Below are 25,040 nucleotides of genomic sequence, written 5' to 3'. Positions count from 1 at the left end.
AAAGAGTGAATGTCTTCTGCTGTGCTTTCTCCACTTTCTCCTCTGCAGGGTGCTGCTGCATACCACAATGAACACAAAGCAGCAAGAGCAACAGCAAATGCCACAACCATGGCATAGTTCATACTCTGATGTTTAACGAACCATCTTCCTCTATTGTGTCCCCACACGGCAATAATGTGCACGTCACAGAGATACACCCCGACAGCTTGTCAAAGGCCACATTTTGACTCTCTCTCAAAATGCAGTGCCACTATTGAACTGCCTTTGCAAGAATTTCATCTGGTGTTTAAAGGCTTTAAGGTACTTTAAATAGTCTTGTAGTATGAATTGTTTGTGAAGGGCCCAACTGCACCCAGGACAGTGGGGGAGGTTCTTTAGTAACAAATTCATAAAATAAACAAATAAAATAAAACACTGCTAATTCAGAAATGATAATTTATTTGATGTTGGATTACAGAAACTAGAATCCAGCATAATAGCTGAACTCTCATAAGAAAACCAGGCCTATTTGGTCTCTGACATAACTGTCCCGTTCACTTCGAAGGCTCACATATGTTGGCTTTGTGATAAAAACCATATTCTGCTATATATAGAGCTCAGCTGAAGCCTCTAATTCTTTTCTTCCACAGGCATATACATAATAAGATGAATGCTGGGAAGATACTGAGTTCTCTCTCATATTCTTGACATCTCCTCACATTCTTGCTTCCAGGAGTAGCCAGGTAAGAAGACACTGTAATGTACTGCCTTTCTGTGTGTAAGAAAGTATTGCAAATGTTTCACGGAAAAGGACATTGTCCTCTACCCAATATTGCTAGTGTTACTTATTGCTGCTGCTTAAGTGGTATAAGAGGGCAATGATTTTAAGGTGGATTTCGTTGGTTGTAGACCAAGTTCAGCTGTGTATTTTGTGGTGTTCTCTTAGCCAAAAATGTTCAAAGCTGGGTGCCTATAATTAGCCACTTCAATCCTTACGAAGATCCCAGTTCTCTTAAGGATATATTTAGGTTCATCCCTGTTCACAAAAACACTTGACTGCTTAATTTTAAGCATATGCTTAAATTTAATTAGCTTGGATGGGATTTGAGCATATAATTAGATTGGTATATATTTAATTGCTTCCCTAAATTGTAGACCTATGTGCTTGAGTAAAAGTAACTTGACTTTCTGACTCATGTGAATCCCAATGGATTCAGTGAGAACTGCATGTGCTCAGCACCTTTGAAAATAATGTGCATACACAAGAAAAGTTTTGTCCCTGCGTAGTTTTTTTATGAGGTCTGAACTGACTTGAGTAGATTTGTACTAGCCTACTTATGGAAACAAAGGCCATGTTACCATTTCTAGACCACAAGCTTACTGTGCCCTGCAGTTCTGCTCTCACACACAGCCTGTGACTTTACCATGCTAGCTTCTAGACTGGAAATTGCCACATTCTTTGGGTGCTGATGGGCCAGTCTGGCTCTGCCTCCCAGCAGAGCAGTTAGCCTACTTTTGGTGCCTTAAGGATGTGGCTTCCTATCCACTGCTTCATGTCCACAAGTGAATGTGCTTTGAGCCGTGAGGCACGTATGCGGCCAGTACTGCTGCATGCTAAGTTTACAGGTAAGTTTACATGGCCTTAGGCACGTTCAGTATTAGGCAGCAATTGAATAGGAGTTTTGGGTATCTCAGTGGTGCCCAAAATGGCAGCTAGATCTAAGTTCCTTTGTGGATCTAGCCCTAAGCAGTAAGAACAAGAAAATTAGAAAGTATTTCTAATTTTGGATACATGAGTATGTGTTATTAGGAGAGCAGAAAGCAAGTGTAATGCCTAGGCTCCTTTAAAATTATTTCTGTATAAAAGGACCCAATTAATGTTATTAGGTCACCCTAGTAACACCAGACAGGTTACCATAGCAGCATCTTATATGGAATGACAGATTACCCCAACTTTATGAAAAGGTAATTCTGTTTCTCTGAGTCATGGTAATAAATCCACGTTTGTGGAGTAAAATGGACACTCACCAACCATCTCGTGCTCCCAATGATGTCAGATTAGTTGGACGATCAGTAGTGTAAACTGAAAAAAACATTGTCATGTTTAGATTTATAAACCCCAGAGGACAGCATGTTCTGAGCAATTAACACAGAATTATTGCCAGACATTAAATATTAGAATAATAAACATGTTTAAGAGATACAGCTGTTAAATTTGTATGAACTATTCGGAATAATGTTAATTGCTTAAAATAACTCTGGTAGTGAGTGCAATCAGAATACAAATGAAAATATTAAACACAGATTTTGGGATTGGCCAGGGAGTGTGTGATGCCTGCTGTGTGCTACACGTGCACTTGAACAGAATTCAGTTTCCAAGAATAGCCTCTGATCCCTTTCAGGCCCTGAGGCAACAATGGCCACAGTGTGCCAAATTCAGAAGTGGGGTAAGCACATTTTCTGACCTGAACTCAAGTGTGACTAAGTGCTGGTGTAAGTAGTGTGTTGGCGCTGACCCTGATGTTAGATTGAGGTAAAGGGTTCATTTCAGTGGGGCTGCTGCTGAATTTCATGGTGGTAAGGGAGACAAGCATCCACCTGTTGGTTATAAATTGCTTACAGTTAGTTGTACAGGGTGGATTAACCAGGCTACATTTGCCCTTCAGTGGGGCACAAAATGAACGCAACAGTATATGCCAAGCAGCAGGGACAAAACAGAGATATGGCAGTGGGTGTAGCATTAAGTGAGGGGCTGCAGGGAGCGAGCTACCCCACAGTGTAGTTCCACCTTCCCTTTGGCTTGGTCATACTTGGGAAGTGAAACGTAGAGCCCCTAACGTAGGAGTGTCGTATGGCTCCATTTCAGCAGGGTGCTGGGAAAGGAGGAGAAAGGGCTGCTCTCCCCCACACTTTCTTAATTAAAACAACTGGGACACTTGGCAGTGTATAGATTGGGGCAGGAGGACAGTGTCTGTTCCTCAGGGACCTTGCTTCCTGCCCCAGCCTCTCTTCTTTCAGTCTTGGTCTGGTCTCACCCTCTTCCTGCCTAGCACCTCTCTGCCCACCCAGTTTCTCTCTTCCCAGCTCCAAGCTGCTCCTTCTCCCACCAGCTGCTCAGAAGCAGACACACAGGGTCCCATCAGGCTGAGGGCTCCCATCCTGCCAAGCTGCCTATACATGCTGCTGCACTCCAGAGCTTGTTCCTGCCTCTGTCACCAAACTCACCTGCCTTGTTTGCTGCTGGACTTTGAGAAGCCGGAGCCAATGCAGCAGGGCAAGGAGCTGTGAGCTGGGCTCCACACAACCCCATAATTCATCTCAAGTGATAACCATCTCATCCTCTCAGTCTGTATCATGTCTCTTTGCAGTCTGTGTGCTGGGCACCAGCAGTATATGGGCCACACAACTAGAGTGTCATGGCGCAACAAAAACATTATTGCTGGAGCCCATAAGTGTTGGATAACTGAGAGCAGGAGTAACTAATAGGAGAGCTATAAGCAAACCTCCTTAAACACATGCTTTTCTTACAGTTTCCTGCTAGCTGATTTCTGCATTTACCAATTTTCTTCCACAGTAGCATGAATTACAGTTGTTTTGCAAATTGACTGAGTGCCAAATTGCCTGAAGATACTGTTTTTATCACATACACCCATTTTAGGAACAGTTTGCATGCTGTGAGTAACTTACACTACAGGTTAAACCATGGTATATTGGTCTATCTTGCATTCAAATTCTTGTCCTCATCACTTTTATAATAATTTATGATAGTAATTATTGTAGAAAGAAAGCTCTACTTTGAAGAGCTAAGAACTTTAATAGAAAAGAGAGTCAAATGGTGGAAGAAATGTTAAAGGCCTCATCTTACAAAGTAGGCCTTGTGTCCTCTGGTGACTAGGTTTGTCTATTGTAGGTATGGTTTTCTTATTTTAGGTGAGTAAAAGGCCCAGGTTGTGCTGTCCACCTCTGAAATCAGCCTGCAGAAAAATGGGAGCGTTCCATGGCTTTTCAGTAACTGAAAAATGTGGATTAGCAGTTCAATTAACATTTGTTTTGTATATTTAAAAAAAATGATTGATAAAAACTTATTAATCTATTCCATGCACTTTCACTGGAAACAATTTAATTCTTTTTTTACATAATTAGTTTTTCTTTTTCAACCAGCTCCAGCTGCTAAATAATTATTTCCCTACCTACCAAACAAACAAATCATTATGATGTAGTGCCTTGCTAGCATTAGAAAGCTTGAGATTCTTTGGTCTTGGAAACATGTTGAGTAGTAATACCCTTCCATTCCTATCACTCTGACCTCTCTACTAAGAAAACAAATCAAGACAAAGTAATGCTCCTCAGACTTTCAAACAGCCCTGACAGGGATTTTAATCTGGGGATTCCAAGGTTCAGTTGATCTCCAAGAGGCTGATATAATCTTCTCATTAAAATGTATTAGATATAGTGTCCTGTAAATACTACTGTAGAAAGTAAATGAAGAGACAACCAGCGAGAGAGAAATGTGGAATCAAACAGAACAGTACATCAGGGAATCAGAATAAAATTAGCTTTTTTCTATACTTGAGGTAACCAGTTTCTTTTTGCCACCAATGTCACAAATCTCCTTCTTTTTGATAAATGACACAACCATTTATTGTTGCTGGCTATAAACAAAACCAGATCATTATGAACAACTTGTTCAAGAGGACTACAGTACTATTTTTTTATAAGAGTTGAGACCAAGATCTGATGGTGAGAGCAGTACTTAGATCTTAAATCCCTCAGGCGGAAGGGATCAGAAACATCGCAAAGGGTGTGTTAATTACTCGTATGTAAAACCATTGGGAAAAGTTGAAATACTACATTGCATTTTCAAGTTTAAGGACAGAATAAATAGAATGTCATAATCAGCAAATCATAACACAAACCACAGAAAATATGATTATGAAGGTGACATTATGAAGATGAGGGAGAAAATAACGTTCTTTGGGACTGGGGTGGGAAATGAATTAACATTTCCAGTTCAGAAAAGGGGACTTCCTTGGTTTACCCTCACTTCTACTAAAGCAGTGGGCAGCAGACTCATACTGGAGAAGGAGAGAATTTCTTGAATCTCTCTCATTTCACCCTTTGGCCTGATTCAGAAGTAACCCTGATTGGCTTTGAGGAAACCATGGGCCACTTTCTTGTCAGGATAGTTGCCTTATGTCAGGATGAAAACACTGAGAAACTGCAGAAATCAGCGGGCATTTGATGAAGTATTGGCAAAGCACCTGGGAAAACTAAGGTCTCTGACAGATGTGCAGATGCCTGCTCTAACTCATGGCACTTTACATAAAGTGCCATAAATTATAGCACATCCCCACCCCCCCGACCCGACAGACATTTGGAGGGGATTAAGCCTGCCTGCAGAAGCTTGAGGAACTTGCCTGGAGCTGAGTAGCTGCCACTCTCTATCAGCCCTGCCCCCGCTAGCTCCGGGACTGTTTGTGGGAAGGGAGAGCAAGCTGCCAGCTGGGGTTTGCCCAGCCTGAGCTGAAGGGTGGAAGGTTGGGGGGGAGGGCCATGCGGAAAGTGGGGCTCCAATCCACCTGCCCTGGTCCAACTCAGGCCAGGCAAAGCCCAGTCAGCAACTCACTCCCCATGCTCCCTCCCCACTCTTCCTGCAGACAGCCCCAATCACACCACAAATTAATCCTAGGGAAAACAAATTCCCTAAGGCACGCTGAAGTGGAGTACCTTCATCTGATCCCTGGTTTGTTTGTAGCAGAAAGCCCCCTTTGTACATTGTGTACATTTCCCTTCTGGACATTGATATAACAGAAGCCCCATCTTGCCTGCATACCCCTCCCCCACCCATTTTGTGCATTTCTTTTTCCTTCTAAGTATTGGCAGAGACCTAGCACACTCATTGCATGTGTGTGGCAAGGATCAGAGCAAGTCAGAAAGTTGAAGTGGCTTTCTGTAGGAGAATCCTACAAACTACATCTACATATCAATTAAGCTCAGTGCCACTAAAGGAAACAAAAGAACTAAAATATCCACTTCAAAGACTGTATATCCTGGTGCTAACCTAACTCATTTAATGTCCCCAGTAGCCTTGGATCCTCACTACCGCACATTGCATTTTTATATATTTCTCACAGTGCATTTTTATATTTCATCTGTCTCATCTTTACCATGGCATTTTGTATTTTATATTTTAAAACCCTTAAGGAATTTACTCCCTGTAGAATGAAGTTACACCCTAGACCATTATTAAAAACTGCATTGAAATTGAAATTGTTAAGTGATAAAATCTGCTATATTGGGCTGATCTCTTGAGTGAACACGAGTATGTATGATGATCAGTGGGTAATTAAATGACAGAGCAAGAACCCCTGGCTGTTAATTGACAATAGCCTAGCCAGAAGAACTTACCATTACAAAACTCTACAAGCCTGTGACTTAACAGCTGGCATGCACTACTCATGACCCATGTGGAACAGCTACCTCCAGATTGGGCAGCCAAGATGATGCTGGGGGATCACACAAGTCTGCAAGAGAAGGGTAGAAAGCAATGAAGTGTGACCCTCAGTGGTGCCCTTTCATCCAGCACCTGACCTACAGAGACAGCAGGACAAGCAGGCGATCCCCTTCTGGAGAAGACATTGCCCTGGAGGAAACTGACCATTGACAGCAGATCCACAGGGCCTTGGATAGGTAGATATACTGACACCAGTGCTTTCACAATCACTACAGCAGCTACTATACACTATACGACATGGGTTTAAATGACGTGTGTTTGAATGAGTGAGTGCAGGTGTGTTTGTGTGTGCGTGTGCACTAAGGTGACCAGTACCCCTCATAACTCAAAGTTTGCATTTATAATTTTATTGGTAACACAACCCACTAATTCCAACAAAACCTAAGAGTAGCATTTGAGGAATCATGTAAAGCTGTAGGGGTAGTTTGTCACTTGTTATATTTTGAATAAGAAACAGAATAGAAAACAGCTCAAAGGCAGAGTTTCCGTTCACCGCCTCCTTCTATGAAATGTGGTATTTCAACCCCATACTTCTTACTAAGCAGCTCTTCAATCAGAACTTTTGAACAACTCCAAAGCTGTAATGAGACACTTGCTGTCTGGATGGCAGAAGAACAGAGCAGAACTGAAACAGAAACTCTTTAGTGTAATTTGCTCACAGCAGCCTCATTTCTTCTCCAAACCAACCAAAAGTAGGATGTTTCATTGAACTTAATATCCAGTACAACCCACCCCCTCAAACAGTAGTACAGTTCCTTGAAACAATTTCATCACCGATTTACGTCTAATGTATTCCCGTTAATGTAACATATAATTGGTATAATACAAAGATGCCGGGATGATGCATAGTATATGCAAAAATGTCCTTAACCAAGCAAGATGCTCACATATTTATTGTATTAAACTCTAAATAATTGATCTTTGCATAATTCATATGTGATTCTTGTGCTTTTTGGGTATGTGCAGACATTCCCAAGACCTGATCTACGATTACTTTAAGCTGTGTGATCGTAGATTGGATACTGTTTGTGCACACGTTTGCTGGTGCTGGGAGCTGCACTGGGAATGCAATCTAAGCAAGTCAGGATGGAGGGAGAGGTGGCAGGGATTGGGAGGGGTTGCTGGGTCTCAGGGGGGGCGGGTGTGGGGGGGCTGGGGCTGGGTTTGGGGGGACCAGGGGACTAAAAATAGTCCAGTCAGGGTGGGAGGGGAGTGGGAAAAGTGTAGCCCTGGCTCTGGGGTGAACAGCTGGGTTTTCCCAGCACTGGGGCTGTGCTCTGAATGTGTTACACACGTTCAGTAGATCAAGCTATCCCATGATCAATCTAACTTAGCACTCCTCCTCAAGTGAACTAATTTAGATTGAGCTGGCCATTTTTAAATTTTTTTGCTTGATCTAACCTCCCCGAGTGTATGTATAGTTCAGCACTTATATATACCTAACCCTAGTTAGGTCAATCTGAGTACAATATCTGCATGTACCCTTTGTCTGTAGGGTGAAGTATTATATGAGATATAATCAGAGAAGAATTTGACCAGTTACCTATAAACCAGCACTTAACAGTCAGTCATATGAACCACACAGGCTGTTTGAATTCACATCATAATTATTACTGTGCCATAACAATATTCATGTGGGTTATCCTGAGTAACTTTGGCAATATCAGCAGAATTGGATTTATGTAACTCAAAGTGTTTCCAAAAGTTGGAAGGTAAAGGAAGTAAATTGTTTTCTATATTTATTTTTTTACAATAAAAACTTAGTAATTGTAGCTGATTTCCTGCAACTGATTTCCATAGGCAACTTGTATATTGTAATCCCCTTTGCTTTCATCGAGACTTTCTGCTGATATAACATCCAGACAGGTCAGCTTGAAGATCTGGGGCCTTTGTGTATTTGTGTATTGTGTGTGTGCGTCTTTCACTAGTTCATCAGAGAAAGGTGTTTCGATAAAAATCAGATTCCTTTATTGTAATTCTGAAACCCTAGACTTGAATTGAAACACTTTCACTTTCCTGTCAAGATCAAGCATGTGACATAACAGCTGCCACTAGATGACACTGTAACTCAGGACACCTTGCTTTGTGGAGAGCTCCTTGAAAGTCTTATTTTTAGGACTTCAGTGGACTGATAAAGAAATGTTTCTCAAAACATAGAGAAGACATTTGCGTCAATGGTTTTGACCTGCCTGATAGATCTTTACAGAACCAGTTCTAAATACTGCAAGGGAAGTCAGATAATTATTTGTTAATTTTTCCCCTGTCTCCATAGGCACCCACTTTTATTTTTGCTGGGGGGAGGGGGAGGCTAAGATGATGCCCCCCCTTCCCCGGTGGCACAACTGGAGCAGAGACAAGTGGAACTGGAGGTGGGGGGGGAAGTGCAGGGTATTGCTCAGGGCTCCCTGCCCTGCTGCCCTCTCCCTGGGAGCCCCATGTCGGCCATGCCACCATGGCAAGGCATCCCCTGCCCTCCCAGCAGCAGCAGGGGGCACAACTCTATGCCACTGCTGCTGCTGTTGAGCAGGCAGGGGGTGCCTCGCCATGCTGGTGTAGGGCTTCCAGGGGGAGGGGGTAGCAGGTTGGGGAGCCCTGAGCCCACAGCAGGCAGCCCCTGCCCTATGCACAAAGGACAGGTCACCACTGCCCCATGTCCAAATCTGGGGGGCATGTGCCCCATCCCTTGCCCCCTCCATGGGAGTGCATGCAGCAGCAGGGAGTTCCCCCCCCCAACCCCCAACCTCCTTGATGAACCACCCGTGGATTTGTCCCACTCCCCATCCCGGCCCCAGGCCCCAAACACCACCCTAGCTGGGCAGGCCCAGCACCTGCCCCATTCCCTCCCTCACTGTGGGGGCCTCAATCTGCCTCTCCTCACTGTCTTACCTATAGGCAGCTGGGGGAGCTGCTCTCCACCACTGCTGGGACTGTATTCTTGGCCACATGCATGTGTGTGGACACATGGATGCTTGTGGTGCTCCCTGTGTCCTAATCCCTGCAGCCCCCTGAAACTCTGCCGTCCTGCAAGGGGAAACCCGCTGTTTCCCTCATTTTTCTTTGGTGGACAGAAAACCCAGATCCCTGCACGGATACTGTGAATCTGGGACAAATGCAGCCCAGGACTGAAACTTGATTTCCCATTTTGGGAAATTCAATTAGGGACAGGTGGTCACCCTACCCTATTCTTGAGGGGGGCCAAGGCCCTTGGGCCCTCACATACTCAGCATCTATGCCTGTCTTCATATATAGGGATCACTTATATGTACATTCACACATATTTTAATCTTCAAAGATGAAATATGAAATATGTGTAAGGACCATTGTAATTTCAGCTTTGGGGATTTCAGGGGAAAGCCTGACATTTTAGCATTTCCTCTGGAGCCCCAAAAGGCTGTGATTTGGCCAGAAATGGCCTGAAAATGTGGGGGAGAGGGAAAAAAGTTAAAAAAAAAAAAAACTTACCTGAGGCATGGAGGAGAAAGGCAGCAAAGCCCTGGAAACACTGTGGAAGCCCCACATGTTTCCAGGGCAGCCTAGTACAGACTGAGTCCCTGCCAGGTATTAGCCAATCAGGTTGTTTGATATCCTGCTTTGGCAGGGAGTTTAAAAGCTCTGCTCAGAGTGGAGCAGGTAAGTACCCCCTGCCCTAGGGACTGCAGGCATAGTCATGGTGGATGCCTGCCCCCATATCCAGGTGTGGGGCGCAGGGTGCCCCCACTACAGAGAAGCCACAGACAGTCAAGACAACTACATGGTGCATATTTTATTTGTAGGTTGGAATTAGACAGGCAGTGACCTGCCTGTTTTTTAGACAGAGCCAGTCCTCCTCAGGAGCTGTCAGTTTTTCAACAGTTGCACAGGTGGAAAACCATTTTACCTACAGCTTAGACTTCAGAAAGATCTCGGCCTTCCTTTCTGATAACACCAGGCATAGGCAACGTGTAGGGAAGGCACGGGGGGGGGGGGCATGTGCCCCCTCTGAGATTGGCTGCTGCCACCGGCGTCTGCGGGCAGTCACCACTTGCCACCTCCACCTCCCCCACTGCCAACACCACTGCGGTCACTTGCAGGCAGTCCCTGCTCGGCTCGTCCTCGCTGCCATTAGTGTGGCAGCCTGCGGGTGGTCCCCACTCAGCCCGCTCACTGCCGACATTAGCATGGCCACCTGCGGGCAGTCCCCGCTCACCGCTGCTACACCCCCGCCACTTACACCACCGACACCACCGTGCCCTTCCCATCCTCAGGAGGCACGAGTCATACTTGACACCAGGTACATGTGCAAGGCTTTTATCGATGTGCTCCAAGGAGCGATGCCCAACTCTGGACATGTCACCTGCACTGCACACATCCTCTCATTGTTGAGTGGCATCTGGCACATGCAGTTCCATGATATGGATAGCCTGGTGATCTGCCTGAAGAAAGCCTTCAGGCAGGACATCAGGAAAGCCTTCAAACACTGGCCATAAGCGCCAGTACAGGGAACCCATCGCCAACCAGTGTGAGGAACCACATGCTACTGTTCTGCTGCCACCAGAGCCTGTACTTACCCACTGGAATCATAGTTCAATGTCATCCAGTAGCATGCTGAACACATCCAGTACTACTGACAGTTTGTGGCAGAAGAGCTGGACATCACACCAGGCACACAGGCACACAGTGCATTCTTCTGTTAAGAGATCTCCTGGAGAAGGGATACATTAAAGAACAGGTAACATTTGTGGCAGAAAATGCCACAGAATTCATGGAGCTCCTTACTTGGCTTGGGGGCTGGCAACCTTCTATCCACTAGGCTCACAACAAAGTGATGGACTTACTAGGCAGTATTTCTTTATATTTTGGCAAGAGGAATCAGCTTCTTGAGCTTCCTGAATTCTTATTTGCAGTGAAGCAGATATGGGTATCCCATCTGCAGTAATAGTAAACAGCACTATCTCACTCTGGGTGGAGTTCTTCTGGAGACAGTGGAGCCTGCAATGGTGCCCTAGAAAGAGCTGTTTGTAACTCTTTTCCTGGGATATGTACTATACTGTAGGTGAATTTCAGCATTCTGAGGCAAAATCTCTGGATTCTTGGTGGAAGTTCATCAAGAGGTTTGTCTCCTAACAGACACACAAGTAGCTTGTGATCAGTTTGTAAAGTAAAAGTCAGGCCCACAAGGAAATTTCTGAATTGCTCACATGTCCATGTAACTGCTAATGCTTCTTTTTCTATTTGTGCATATCGAGTTTCAGGTGGAGCAAGCACTCTTGACACAAGAGTAATAGGGGCCCAGTGGGCCGCTTTCTGACATTGTTTTAACACTCCTCCAATCCCATATGATGAAGTGCCTCCTGCAATATGAATTTTTTCTCATTTTGGATTATATTGGGCCAGTGTCAGGGATGAACTGAGTATAGATCTGATCTCATTGAAGGCCAACTGCTATAGCAGTCCCCAGAGTCATATGTTCTTGTCACTTAAGAGGTCTCTTAAAGGCTTGGATATTGTTCCCAAGTTTAGCACAAAACGGCACAAGTATGTGGCCATGCCTAAAAATCTGTATAATTTGGGAACATCTTTGTGTTCCAGGAACCCCTTGATGGCTGCAACCTTTGATGGATCTGGCTGGATTTTGTGTGGTGTAATCCAATGTCCCACAAACATCAGCTGCAAAGTACCAAAGGTGCACTTTTCATTAAGGGTAACTCCAGCTTCTTGGAGTTTTCTGAGTGTGCATCCACTCTTGCATCATGTGGTGCCTTGGTGGTCCCAAAAATCAAAATATCATCAGCATTGCAAAGAACACCCTTCTAGATCATCCAATATCTATGACATTTTGCATTAAAAGATCCCAGTACTTTGAGGGTAGTGTTACCTGATCCCCATGATTGTTTAGTAGGGGTAAGGAAAATCTCATCCCTATGTGAGCTATAGTAATCATGGATAGATGAGACTGCTGCTTCTGTATCTATTTTAAATGGCATTGGCTGTCAGTTGAGCTCAATTTCTGTCATCCAGACTCCTGGATCTGATGAAGACTCTGTAACTCCATCTAAAAGTGCTGTGCAATCCTCTGCATCCTGTTCTGTGACTTCACAGACTCCAGTGGTGAAGCGACAAACTGAAGCATGGTGACCTTTCTTTTTACATCACTGACACATCTATTCTGTACCAGGACACTGAGCATGACTATGTCCTGGAGTTTGTCCACCCCTGTGGCATTGGCCTCCTTTCCCACTTGTTTGTCACTGTGGGAGCTGGTGGGACCATTCCCTGTGTCCCTTGTGCCTGTCAGTTCTGTTTGTATTTGTTTGTAGTTTATTTACAGTGTGCATTGCATACATATTATGACAGGACTGAGAATCACTCTTGATTTCTCTTCGTTGCTGCTTAACTAGCTCTGAGTGGCAAGCATGTTTAATGCCTTTGGAGCATTAAATCAGGGTCAAACTGTAATCTTTGTGAGAGCTCTGTATCATGAAGCCCCACAACTGAGCAGTCCCTAATTAGCTCCTCATGTTTTCCATATTGGCAGGATTCAGCCATTGTATACAAAGATGTGATGAATCTGTCCACAGGCTCTGAAGGCTCCTGTTTATGGGTGATGAATCTAGCTTGTTCATAAATCACATTTCTTTTGCCCACAAAATGATCAGTTAATGCTTCTATCGCTGCAGCATATTGCTTTTTTTCTGCATCTGTAAGAGGTAGTGCCAGCAGAATTTCATCCAGTTAATCTCCCATAGAGTAGATAAGAGTACTCACTTGGTAAGCTTCCGACTGTTTGTCCAGGCCCAACACTTCCCTGAAGCGACTAAAATGCCTGATCCATCAAGGCCATGTTCCAGGGGACTGGAAATCAAACTGTTCTGGTGGTGCAGTTTTGAGTGCCTGCATGGTCTTTGTAGCCAGCCTCAGCACTGTACTGGGCTTTGCTGCAGGTAGAGGCACCCCGCTCTGCGCTGTATTCAGCTGCTGCTAGAGTCAGATCCATCAGCTGAGAATCACCTGTTTGATTTCCTGTTGGTGGCAGAATTTGCCACTTCTAACACCATGCGTTAGTCTGGATCTTAGGATGAAGTAGTAAGACTCTTTGTCTTCATTCAGCCTTTATTGTAACAATTAACCCCTGACCCAAAATGGTCAACTGACCCCTTCCTGTGGATGACATCACTCTTTAGTAAGGGAGTTAACCCTTACTACTACAGGTGGGATCTTCGTGGAGACTAGCCTGGGACCCATGCAGGCAGGACACGTGGCCGTGTAGGCAACACGTAGGGCAGGCACAAGAGGGGCATGTGCCCCGCCCCGAGATTAGCCACCACTAGCTTCTGTGGGTGGTCACCACCCTGCCTTGCTGCCAATGCAGCTGCGGGCGGTCCCCGCTTGCCATCCACCACTCACCACCTCTGCCCCGCCACAAACACCACCAGCAGCAGCAGCTGCGGGAGGTCCCCACTTGCCACTGCCAACAGCATGGGCGGCAGTTGTAAGAGGTCCCTGCTTGCTGCCATGTTGCCTCCCCAGTTATGGGAGGCACCAGTCGTTCATGCGCAGCCGGGTGGATAGGATGGAGCCATGGGTGGGCAGGGAGCAGTATATGAAAGTGGGAAGGGTTGGTGGGGCCAGGGCTGGGATCAGGATCATGGGGTGGTGACAGTGCAGGGCTGGGGCCCATGACAGAGCCACAATCCACTGTCTGTATGTCCCTGTGATGGGTGGTAGTTCTACAGGCAGGGGCATGCAGGGAGCAGATCGTGGCTCTCCCCAGGTCCAGGCCCAGGCCCTGGCCTCATGTTGTCACAGCCCCACAATCCTGGACTCAGTCTCCACCCTGGTCCTGTCCAGCAGTTCTGCTCCTAGATGCCACTCTTCGCCTGCCTGCAGCCCCATTCCCTCTTCCCAGTCAAGCATGCCCTGCTGGCATGAGTCCCAGGCCAGTCTCCTTGAAGATACCAGGATCACTGGGCAGCGACAGCACGGGGCATGGGCCTGAGGCAGAGCCATAATCTGCTCCCTGCATGGCCCTGCCTGCAGAATCAGTGTCTATCACAGGGGCATGCAGGGAGCAGATCGCAGCTCTGCCCCAGGCCCTGGGCCCCAGCCTCACACTGTCACCACCCAGTGATCCCATCCTGGCCCCAGGCCCTGGCCCTATCACTGTCCCTGTCCTTGCCTGCCCATTCCACTCCCAGATGCTGCTCCCCACCCGCCAGTGGCTCTATCCCATCTGCCTGGCTGAGTGCAGGGCAGAGCCACTTGGGAGTTTTGGTGAGCTGTTCTGGGGGGAGGGAGAGGAAGGTGCGGATCCAGCATGGCAGGGAGGTGCAGGGGGGGTGGCGGGCATGCTGCTGAGCCAACCTACAACAACTCACCAAAACTCCGTAAGTGGCTCTCTGGCCCAAATAATTGCCCACCCCTTGTCTAAGGTGAGCTCCTGCCTACAACTCAATCAATGCCAATTCCTTCCATCACCACATCCTGCCTTGTGCTATCCTGTGCTGTGCATTTTGTGCCCCCCTTCAAGTGTCACCGATTAACTTCCTTTGCTGGAGTATGCCACTGAATCTCTCTGCCATTGAATTGCCACTGACATCCCAGTTCCATGGGCCAGATACAATCCCTTATGTGCTAGATCTAGTTTGCAGACCATAGGTTACTGACCCCTGTTCTGGAGTCACACATGGGGTGTGTCTACATGTGCATTTACTGTGCAATTAGCATTTTTTAGACTAGCGTCTACATGTGTAGGCATTACAGCACAGGAACAGTGTGTCTATTCTGACTTGGGAGTAAAGTTACTCCCAAGTCGGTGCACACAAATAGGATTACTGTGCAGTAAGGCAGTATCATGCAGGTAGCAAATTTACTCCCAAGTAAGCGTAAGTCACCATAGTTACTGCGCAGTATGGGTGCACGTGTCTAGACAGTCACCCATACTGCACGGTATTTTTTGTTACTGTGCAGTAATGGTGGATATGTAGACATGCCCAGGGAGGTGTCAAGTGAGTGTAGACATCTCCAGGGTTAGGTGACAACTAAGTAGGGTTTTTTTGGAATTAGAATTTTGGATTTAGTTATCTCATTTCCACCTAAATTCTGATTTAGACAAGCCTTGTACTGAGCCTAGACCTTAGGGTTAATGTCTGCCTTTAGTTACAATTATTTAATTATTTATTAGATAAGCAATCCAGTGACTTCAGTTGTGTTTTGAGTGTCACTGGGTACTGAATTTGTTTCAGTATTTTCTTTGATCAAATTGTGCCCTGACACACACTACATGCAATCTGTTTGATTTTAATATGCATACAAAGAGCGTCAGAACAGAATTTAGCTTTCACTGTAACTTCCTATTTTAGAACCATCTGCAGCTTTACAAGATTTGAAAGCAGGGATTTCCCTTTTTCTCAGTAAGCCAAAATCTTGAAAATTAATTTTTTTTATGTCTATTAACTGGACGGATAGCCCCTAATGATGCTTTATTGATTGTATCTCATGACTAATAAAACATACTAACTGGGACTTTCTCATGGCTTTCAATAATAAAAGAAGGATGTTTCCAGGAACTGTAAAAGTAGGATGAAGGATCATAGGGCACCCATACGTATGCAGCAAGCCTACTCCGACACGCTGTAATGAATCGAGTCTGCTGGAGCGTGGTAATTATGAGTTCGATGAGCTTTAGTTAAAGTGCCCCCACTGCTATTTTTTGAGTGTGAGGACACTGATGCATGTGACACTCCAGATGCTTTAATTAGAGGGGCTCTCGGAGCCCCTCTAATTAAAGCACCCTCCTCCCCTCCGCTCCCCCCACAAACACTCCCAAAGCATACGTATAAACACCCATAGTGGTTATAGATGGACTTGTTTGAACATTGAGTCTGTTCAGTTGTAAGGGTAATGAGCAATGCATAGGCTTATGAGCTAAATACAGGATATTGCATATCTTGACCTGTGGGTGAGCAGTTCTCGATCAACCCAAACAATTAGCAAAATCACTTTATAGTACCCAAAAGTTACAACTGAATAATTTTAAAGTACTGGTTATTTTAAAAAAATTAAAACAACAAAAATGGGAGGTAGACCTCCAAATTGCTTTTATGCTTCTGGGGGCGGGGGGGGGGGAAGAAAGACAAAAAGATTTATTCCTTGGGGGTTTTTTAGTATTAAGTTAACCTGTGCTATAAGACTGTAATTACCTGTAATTTTCTGGTATTGTAACAGTTAAATTTACTCATGCTTTCCCATTGATCATCAATTAGACTTAGGCTCCCAGGTACCTGTCACTTTGAAACTGGGATTTTGCTGCCTAAATCATTTGGGCCTTGCAATGCAGAACAGAGCAATGCCAAAATAATTTAAAAAATCTGGGTTTTCCACTCTTAACTAATTTAGCTACCTTTGAGATTTTAACCCTAAAAAATATTCTCTTATGGTAGAAACCTGAGGAATTTGTTGGGTGTAATATTGCACAAGCTACCCTCTGTGTCAGAAGAGTGATTTTCTTTGCATACTTTAATCTGACAGCTTTGATTATTTTATTGCTATAAGTGCCTTTCACCATCTATAGCAGGGGTGGGCAAAATGCGGCCCACCAGGCCATTCTATATGGCCCACGGGGCCCCTAAAACATTTAGAAAATTAATATTCATCTGCGCTGGGCTGCCTGTCATGTGGCCCTCGATGGCTTGCCAAAATTCAATAAGCGGCCCTCTGCCCAAGATAATTGCCCACCTGTCACAGAGCACTGAGGTGCCCTGCTCCCAAAGAGGGGAAACTGCTGGGGCTTTCTCCCTAGTAGGGAATAAGGAGCTCAGCTGTAGGTTGCCGGGGCAACCAGGGAAGGTCAGCTGACCAGAAGGGGCAGGGCCTGGCTCCCTTATAAACCCTGGGGCTGGGGCCAGAGGTAGTTCCTTGCCAGCAGTCAGAGAGGAAGAAACTCCCTGACCAAAGATGTGAGAAGTCTGACTGCAGGTACAGCCCAAGCCGGGTAAAGGATGGCAGCCCTGGGATGTATGAGCAATGTGGTTTTAGCCGGGCGGCTTTAAGTTATGTTATAGCCTAGGGGCTTGTGTTTGTTTTGCTGTTTATGACCGGTGGTTTGGGAGAGGCTATTAGGGGTTGGAGGAGGCCTCATAGGGGACTCACAGAGGAGTGTGAGGACCCCAGTGCCAATGAGGGCACAGTGTTTGGGGTGCATAGACCCCAGCCCTAGAGAAGGGCAGTTGAGAATCCCCAGACAGGGGGCATTATTGAGAAGCCCCAGTGAGGGCACAGTGAACCCCGGAAAGGGGGCAGCCTTATTGAGAAGCTCAGTGCAGGCATGGTGAGCCCAGAGAGGGCAGCTTGACAGAGAAGGCCCTGAGAGAGGGCAGCAGTATTGAGGAGTGCCCTGAGAGGGGGCGAAAGCCCCAGAAAAGGAGGCAGTTACTGAGAAGCCCCAGTGCGGGCGTGGTGATCCCCGGAAAGGGGGCGGCACTACTGGGGAGCCCCAGAGAGGGGGCAGTTGCTGAGGAGCCCCAGAGAGGTGGCAGTTGCCGAGAGACCCCAGAGGAGGGGGCATTATTGGGGAGCCCCAGAGAGGGGGCAGCGTGACTGAGGAGGCCCAGAGAGGACAAAAAGGGGCCAGATCGTAATTAGAATGAGACATAACATCTGTTCCATCGGCGAGGTGTGGACTGCGGTGTAGGGGAGGAAACGGAGCCACAGAAAGCACCCCCTGGCAGCAGGGCAGTATGAGGGCAGCCTCCTGCTAATTAACATCAATTAATTAATTAACAGCAAGGCATGGCAGGCGAGAAGGCAGGCAGTTGCCCCAGGAACAGGTGTGCGGGCCACATTTAGCTTGGCCCAGAGCAGATACCTGTTACACCACCCTTGATCTATATCCAACATTTCTCATTTACTTGCCTTAATGTAAGGGAACTCTTCGCATCAAGGCATGGAGACCTCAGGTTGAAGTGCATAAACTCTAATTTGGGTGGATCTTGTCTGATCAGTAAATAATTAGCATCTATTGATTAAAGTCCCAAAGTCATGTCTTACCAGGGAGACTGTGCAGTGTACATTTTGGAAGGATTCCTTGGGATGGTCTTTTTTTTGTTTTTTTGTTGTACCAAAATCTTGGCCAGTAGTTTGAAAGGCAGGTCTCCAGGACATTAGCATTTGCCAGTCTATTTAGATTTAGAGCACTTACCTAAGGCAAAGGAAGAATGGAAAGATACAGCGTACTCAGGAGAGGAAAAGTAAGTAAAGTTCAGGGCACAATGTTAAGTGTTTTTTACAATGGTCTTCCTCTAGAACAAGAAGCCATCTGATGCTGTATAATATGTTCCTTATCTCCTGTTGCATATTATCCTGCTCTTTAAAGAACAAAAACAATTTCAAGAAACCACAAGGGCACATTCTGGGTTCCACATTAACCATGTTACTAAATATAAGTAAACTTGCAAACCCCTATTATATAGGAACAGCTGCTCAGACTGATTTGAAGTAACCTCTGAAACACAAAACATACATAATGCCACTAGGGGGCTCACAGACTATTTAAAGCAGTGGTTTTCAACCTTTTTTCATTTGCAGACCCCTAAAAATTTTTGAATGGAGGTGTGGACCTTTGGAAATTTTGAATGGAGGTGCAGACTGCTTTGAATTGTACATGTGGCTATTCACATACTTTTGCTTGATCATAGTCATCTTTAATGGACCCCTTAGACATAGTCATGTTGCAAACCACTGATTTAAAAGGATACAACCCTATTTTGATATCCAAAGAAATCACCAGTCTAACTTAAAAGGAAAACCCAAAAACCTCATCATACAGAAGCACTGACATTTGCATTACTGTATCAGAGCACACTAGATCTACTCAGTTAAAACTACATAATCACTATCACTGCCATTATCACTAAACCTGACACTTCAAGGCAGCACATGTCTGAACAGGCAGCTAATGTGGAAATGTTTAAGGCATTGTTCATCTCAAAAAGCAGAAGGAGAAAGGTAATCTTTGAAGTTGCACCACAAAGCTAGAGGGCAGGATCTAGGTTCTGACATACACTATCCTTGGCCAGCTGCTTAAATTCTTTGCCTGTTTCCCATCTGTAAAATGGGGGAAACATTACAAGGCTCTGTTGACATCTTCATCTGGAACAGTGTAACAGTAGTACCATAAATATTTGAAGAGAAACCTATAGCAACAATATAAGAATTACTACCTTGTATATATACTCACAACAATTTTCAGTGTTTTTTGTGGCTACTGTGCAAAGCTACTAAGAATCTGTGATTAATATATTAATACAGGAGTGACCAAGTTCTGGCCCACAGAGCCCATCATTTGGCCTGTGGAAACTTGGCAGTAGGGTGGGGGGAGGAGGTTGTATAGGGTGGCAGCATTGATTGAAATGCCAGAGCTGTGGCAATTAATACTGCTGTTGCTGGTCCTACTGCAAAATTTCCTGCCCCATGGGGAGCTCTATCGGCCAGATGAGGTGGCCCTGTGCACTAGATCATACCTATGGACCAGCCCTGTGGACTGGCCCTGTACATTAGCTCCAACTAGCAGACCAGCTCTGCAACACTTGTCTGGCACCACCACTGCACTGTGTGCTCATGTAGGTGCTCCCCCTGCTCTGTTCCCCTCTACACTCATCATGAATCAAGGCATGGGTAGTCTGTTTAGTGATTAGCACAAGGCTGGGATCAGAGATTAGGGTAATGGCTAGGTCAAAACCAGGAGATTAGAGTCGAAGACAGAGCTGAGTTGACAATCAAAGGCAGAGATGAGGAGGCAAGCTGGGTCAATACCTGAAGTCTGAGTGAGGCAAAGCAACGTGCAAGGCCAAGGCAATAGTCAGAGTCTAGGCTACTTGGCAACAGTACGTCAAGCCAGGGGTTGGAGATAGGAGTGCAGGGACCAGCAGAGGGGTCTAGAGACAGCAACAACCTTGTTGTTCAAGCAACTTCTTGCTTCCTGTGCAAGTCTTAAATAGGCCAGAGGACTCAATCCCAATCTTGGAGTCCCAGCCAATCAGGGGCCAGAGGGAGAGGGGGTGCTCCTTTCCTACTGCTCCACCTTTGGTCCCAAACAGTGGTCTGATGGAGGACTATCATGGTGCTTGCCTCTGTGCGCCACCAGGACAGTTGCTTGAGAGAGGTTTCTGACACTGCTGCACCTTTCGCCCCTGTCCCCCACCCCCACTGTATTGCATGTCCTCCCACTGCTGTACTGTGTACTCACGTGGCCCCAGCCTCACACTCTGCTCGCCTATCTGTGCTAGTGCTCTACTGCCTCATCTCCTGAAGCAGAGGCAGGTATTGAAAGCTGGAGGACAAAAGGGGATCCCAGAGCCTCCAGTTGCTGTTGCAGCCAGAGCAACATGGGGAGCAGCTGCTGTCCAGCAGCCCAAGGGCCACAATTTAACCCTTCAAAGGTCACAAGTGGCCTGCAGGCCACCAGTTAGACAGCCTTGCTTTAAGACAGAAACAAGAACTAGCAACTTCATGTGAATAAAAATCCAGTTGTACCTCATTTGAACTCCTGAAAGATGATACAGTCCAGCCTCAGAATGCATGGAGTCTCACATTAAAATGAGACTGGATTTTCTGGGAGCTACCTTAGCCAGAAATGTGGTCGGTTGAAGTGTTTCCAGGACACTGAATCTCAATCAGCAGAGTTCCAAAGAAATGAGATATATAAAATGCATCATTCTGAAAGATCATGTTATCATCTTAATCTGTTTGAAAGTGTAATTTTTAGGAAATGAATGGTTGCAACTTTGCAACAAATAGCTATTGGCTACATATGTACCATCAACTGTTCTGCTATTACTGATCTGTGTTACAAAGTAAACTCATCTATGTATGCAGAGATCAAATGGCAAGGTTGTCTAGTGCACTGGTTTATGCAAACAACTGCTGCATGTCAACAAATTAATCAAAGTGAAAAGGAAGCAATCTGTAAAGCTTTCACTCAGAAGACCTAGGTGATTGCTATTAATATGCTTAAAAGTCATGCAGATAAAGTCTTGTGTACTAGCAATATACCCAATCCCCTGAATTTTTAACATGGCGTTAAGTTTCTGATACGGCTAGAGCTGAGAGTCAGCAGGAGTTCATGGCAGCTGAGCTGTAACACTTTTTTTCCCTGATGTGATGTAGGCACTAGAATTGAAAACTTGGCCAATTGCAAAATTCTCATTGATGTTGGCGGGGGGACCAGGATTTCACTCCAGCACTTATCTCAAATTTAAAACAAAAAGCTTGTAATGACACAACTTCAGCAAGAAATAAAATACATACAAATGTTGAAAGAGTTAGATAGAAAATTAAGGGGAAAAATCTAGTAAGCGGGGGAAAAAAGGGAAAATCAAAAGCTAGTGGTAAATTCTGTGCACGTATTCCATGTGCCTAATCATAGACTAAGACACTTCTGCTCCCTTAATGGCAGGCTGGAGTTGCTTATTTTTGCACCTGGTCACAAGTATTTCCTCTTACTGTTTTTTTTTTTGTTTTGTTTTTTAATAATTACTGAGACTGTGGACTCCTTCCTCACCTTGATGGACACCTACTTTACATCAATAGTTCTGTAAAATGTAATACTTACACAATGGTTGCAAATGTAATTAAATATCATTTAAATCCACTTTAAAACCCCTTACAATCCATTTTCTGAATGCTATTAAAAGGGCCATAGTGTAAAAAATGAATCCATACCAGTTTCTATAAGATTTTGGTTTAAAGGCAGTGGGACAACTAGTCTAAGAGTTTGCTGGCCTTTTTCAAGGGTTCACATTTTGGCTGTAAATCTTATCATTTTTCAAAATCTACACTGATTCCCTCCTTACTGTGTGAATGCATGTAATGTGGCTGTCAGCTACATCATTGCAATTCCACTGTGTTCAGCAGGCAGCATTATTTTGCTTTTGGATCATAATTTGCCTCTAACCACTTTACTAGTTTGTCTTCACTGTCATTGTAAAATCACATAGGAAAGTAATTAGATTTCCATTCTTTGCCTCTTTTTCTTCTTTGTTTTCCTAGTTTTACAATCTGCTTGAGGCTGAAGTTGATTGTGCAAGCTCATTCATCCATGCAAGACAGATAATAATTTAAGATATCTCAGAGGTTCTCAGCATTGTTAGACTTGAGACACCACTCAGAAAATGCTCACATTTAAGTTTTCACTTGTTTTTTGACTGTGGGAAAAATATTAGAAGAGCTTTTCTGTTGCAAAGAATTCTGAAAGACCACAACAGGTCAGAATGTTATTAATACCCTGAATTCCTATCTGAAATCTTTGGGTTTATTTTATAAATCATATTTGCACATCAAACAGTGCTAACATTGCACAGCACCCTGGGACACCCCTTAAAGGATCTTGAGGAACCCCAGGGGGCAGCACCCTGTTTGGGAATCTCTGAGATAAATTCCTGCTTCTGTTCTTCATGTCAGATATTGAATATGATATTTGTCCTCTCTGGGTGTGTGGGACTCTTATCACTCTCATTGGGGGTTCCAGGAACTCAAGAAAAATAATATATGAATTAGTACTCAGGTGACACGCACATGCATGGTTGAAAGGATAACTACAGTCCTCGGTTTGTAATCTAAGATCTCCTTTCAGATCAGAGAGACATGAATATAACCAACTGCTGTTGTCATCCACCCAAAAAAGGAAGATTAAAAAGGAAATCTATCTGCCCTACACTAAGCCATGAAATGACAACCCCAGAGAACAACACTTTAGTTGTTAATTGAATGCTGTCAGAAAGCAGCCCATTAATAGTGTTCTGCCAATTTCTCAGACTGGACAGTTTTGGTAAGAGTTGCTGTCCACGGTAGGTGCTATAGGGCTTGTGCCCTTTCCAAGATGATGTCTTTTCTTCTGCTACAATGAGTAAAGCATCTTATATCACCCTTAACCCTTCCCTGTTGATACAAAAACTCTCCTGCCATGACTTCGATGGTAAATATTCCGGTTCTTATTTATTACAGAATTGTGTACACACTTTCCGTGACAGGAGGATGTTCACCATGACAGGGCAGAAGAAGATTATTACCAATGCTGGCAGCCCCAAGCTAACATCCAGTCCATCGGTCTTTGAAAAGTGTATGCCACTCCATTTAACCCAAATGGCATGCTCTTAAATTAGTACAGCCCCCAAGGGGTCCCAAAGGCTGCCTTCGCCTGATCTTCAGCTCTTAGGGGTATTTGCCAATATCCTTTAGCTAAGTCTAATGTGGAGATGAATTTTGCCTTTCCTATATGCTCTAACAAAGCCTCTACCTGGAGCATAGGAGAGGCATCAGAACGAGTTATCAAATTGAGTTTTCTAAAGTCTATATACAGCTGAATGATTCCATCAGCCTTTGGTACTTCTGCTAGAGGGCTCTGCCACAGGCTCCATGAGGTAGTAATAACTCTTTGTTGCGACATTCTTTGCTACTCCTCCTTAATGGGCTGATACTTATGAAAGGGGATTCGCCTCCACTTTTCCCTTACTATGCTTCTCTCAGGAGTTATTATCTTATGTTCTGCTCCCATGCCTTATCTAAGTTTTCACTGAATACATCTGAGAATTCCCTTATCAACTTCTTTAACTGATGACTTTGGCTTTGTGTAAGTTGTCCTCCCAGCCTACGTTGGTAGGTTTTAAATTTCTTGTCATGGCATGGTCTAGATTCATTTGGTGTGTTTTGGGCCATAGGAAGTTTGCTTCTGGTGATGAAGTTGGTGAGGTTCAGTGCTTATTTGAAGGCTAGGATGGGTGGTTCTGAGAAGATCTGTTTAAAAATTGGGTCTTCCTCTAGTATGGGTTGCAACTGTTCGAGGATTTTCCATATAGGTTCCAGGGAGGGGCGATATGTCATAACCAGTGATGTGTGATTAATGGGGGTTTTCCTTCTGTACTGCAGCAATTCTTCATGTGGTATCTGGATGGCTCTTTCAAAAGTGCAATCTATCACTCTGGAAGAGTGTCCTTGTTGAGTGAAAGCCGTTCTTGAGATTTGTGCGGTGACAATCATGGGTGTTCTCAGAGCAAATTCAGTGGTATTGGAGGGCTTGGATGTATATTACACCTTTCTTGGTGTGTTTAGGGTGATTGCTGGTTCTGTGCAGATACGCAAGTTGGTCAATGGGTTCTTGTATATTGTGCTCTGTATTCTAGATCAAAGATTGCAGGTTTTCAGTCCAAATTATGCTGTCATCATTATATCTTAAGTATAGCAAGGGTTTGATGTTACAGTTCTTGAGGAATTATTTTTCTAGGTGGCTCATAAAAAGGTTGGCATACTGTGGGGCCATTTTGGTGCCCATAGCTGTGCCCATGGTCTGGAGGAAGTCTTGGTTATTGAAAGTAAAGTTGTTGTGTATGAGGTCAGTAATATCTTTGGGTCTGGATTCTCAGTTGCCAACTTGCTCTTGTGGGTATGTAAGGCAGGTTTGGATGCCATCCTGGTGTGGGATGTTGGTATATAAGATGGTAACATCCATGGCGGCTAGGAGGGTGTTGCTGGGAAGGTGGTATATGTTTTTAAGTTTTTGTGGAAAGTCTGTTGTGTC

General features: G+C 44.8%; 1 long non-coding RNA gene across 2 annotated transcripts in view; it reads right to left on the bottom strand.

Moving 5' to 3' along the window:
* Positions 1-421: 421 nt before the first annotated feature.
* The window catches only part of LOC109282157 (uncharacterized), a 29,669-nt gene continuing 5,050 nt past the window's right edge, over positions 422-25,040 (bottom strand). For both annotated transcript variants that reach the window (XR_002089050.2, XR_002089051.2), the window contains exons 2-4: positions 6,388-6,503; positions 2,008-2,062; positions 422-751 (exon numbers count right to left, since the gene is read on the bottom strand). This is a non-coding gene — a long non-coding RNA (uncharacterized LOC109282157). The remainder of the gene's footprint in view (positions 752-2,007; positions 2,063-6,387; positions 6,504-25,040) is intronic.

The sequence above is a fragment of the Alligator mississippiensis genome, chromosome 1 (genome assembly GCF_030867095.1).
Source record: "Alligator mississippiensis isolate rAllMis1 chromosome 1, rAllMis1, whole genome shotgun sequence".
NCBI classification, from domain to species: Eukaryota; Metazoa; Chordata; order Crocodylia; family Alligatoridae; genus Alligator; species Alligator mississippiensis.
The sequence above is the reverse complement of the archived record's forward strand: the minus strand, read 5'-3'. Positions and strand labels throughout refer to the sequence as shown.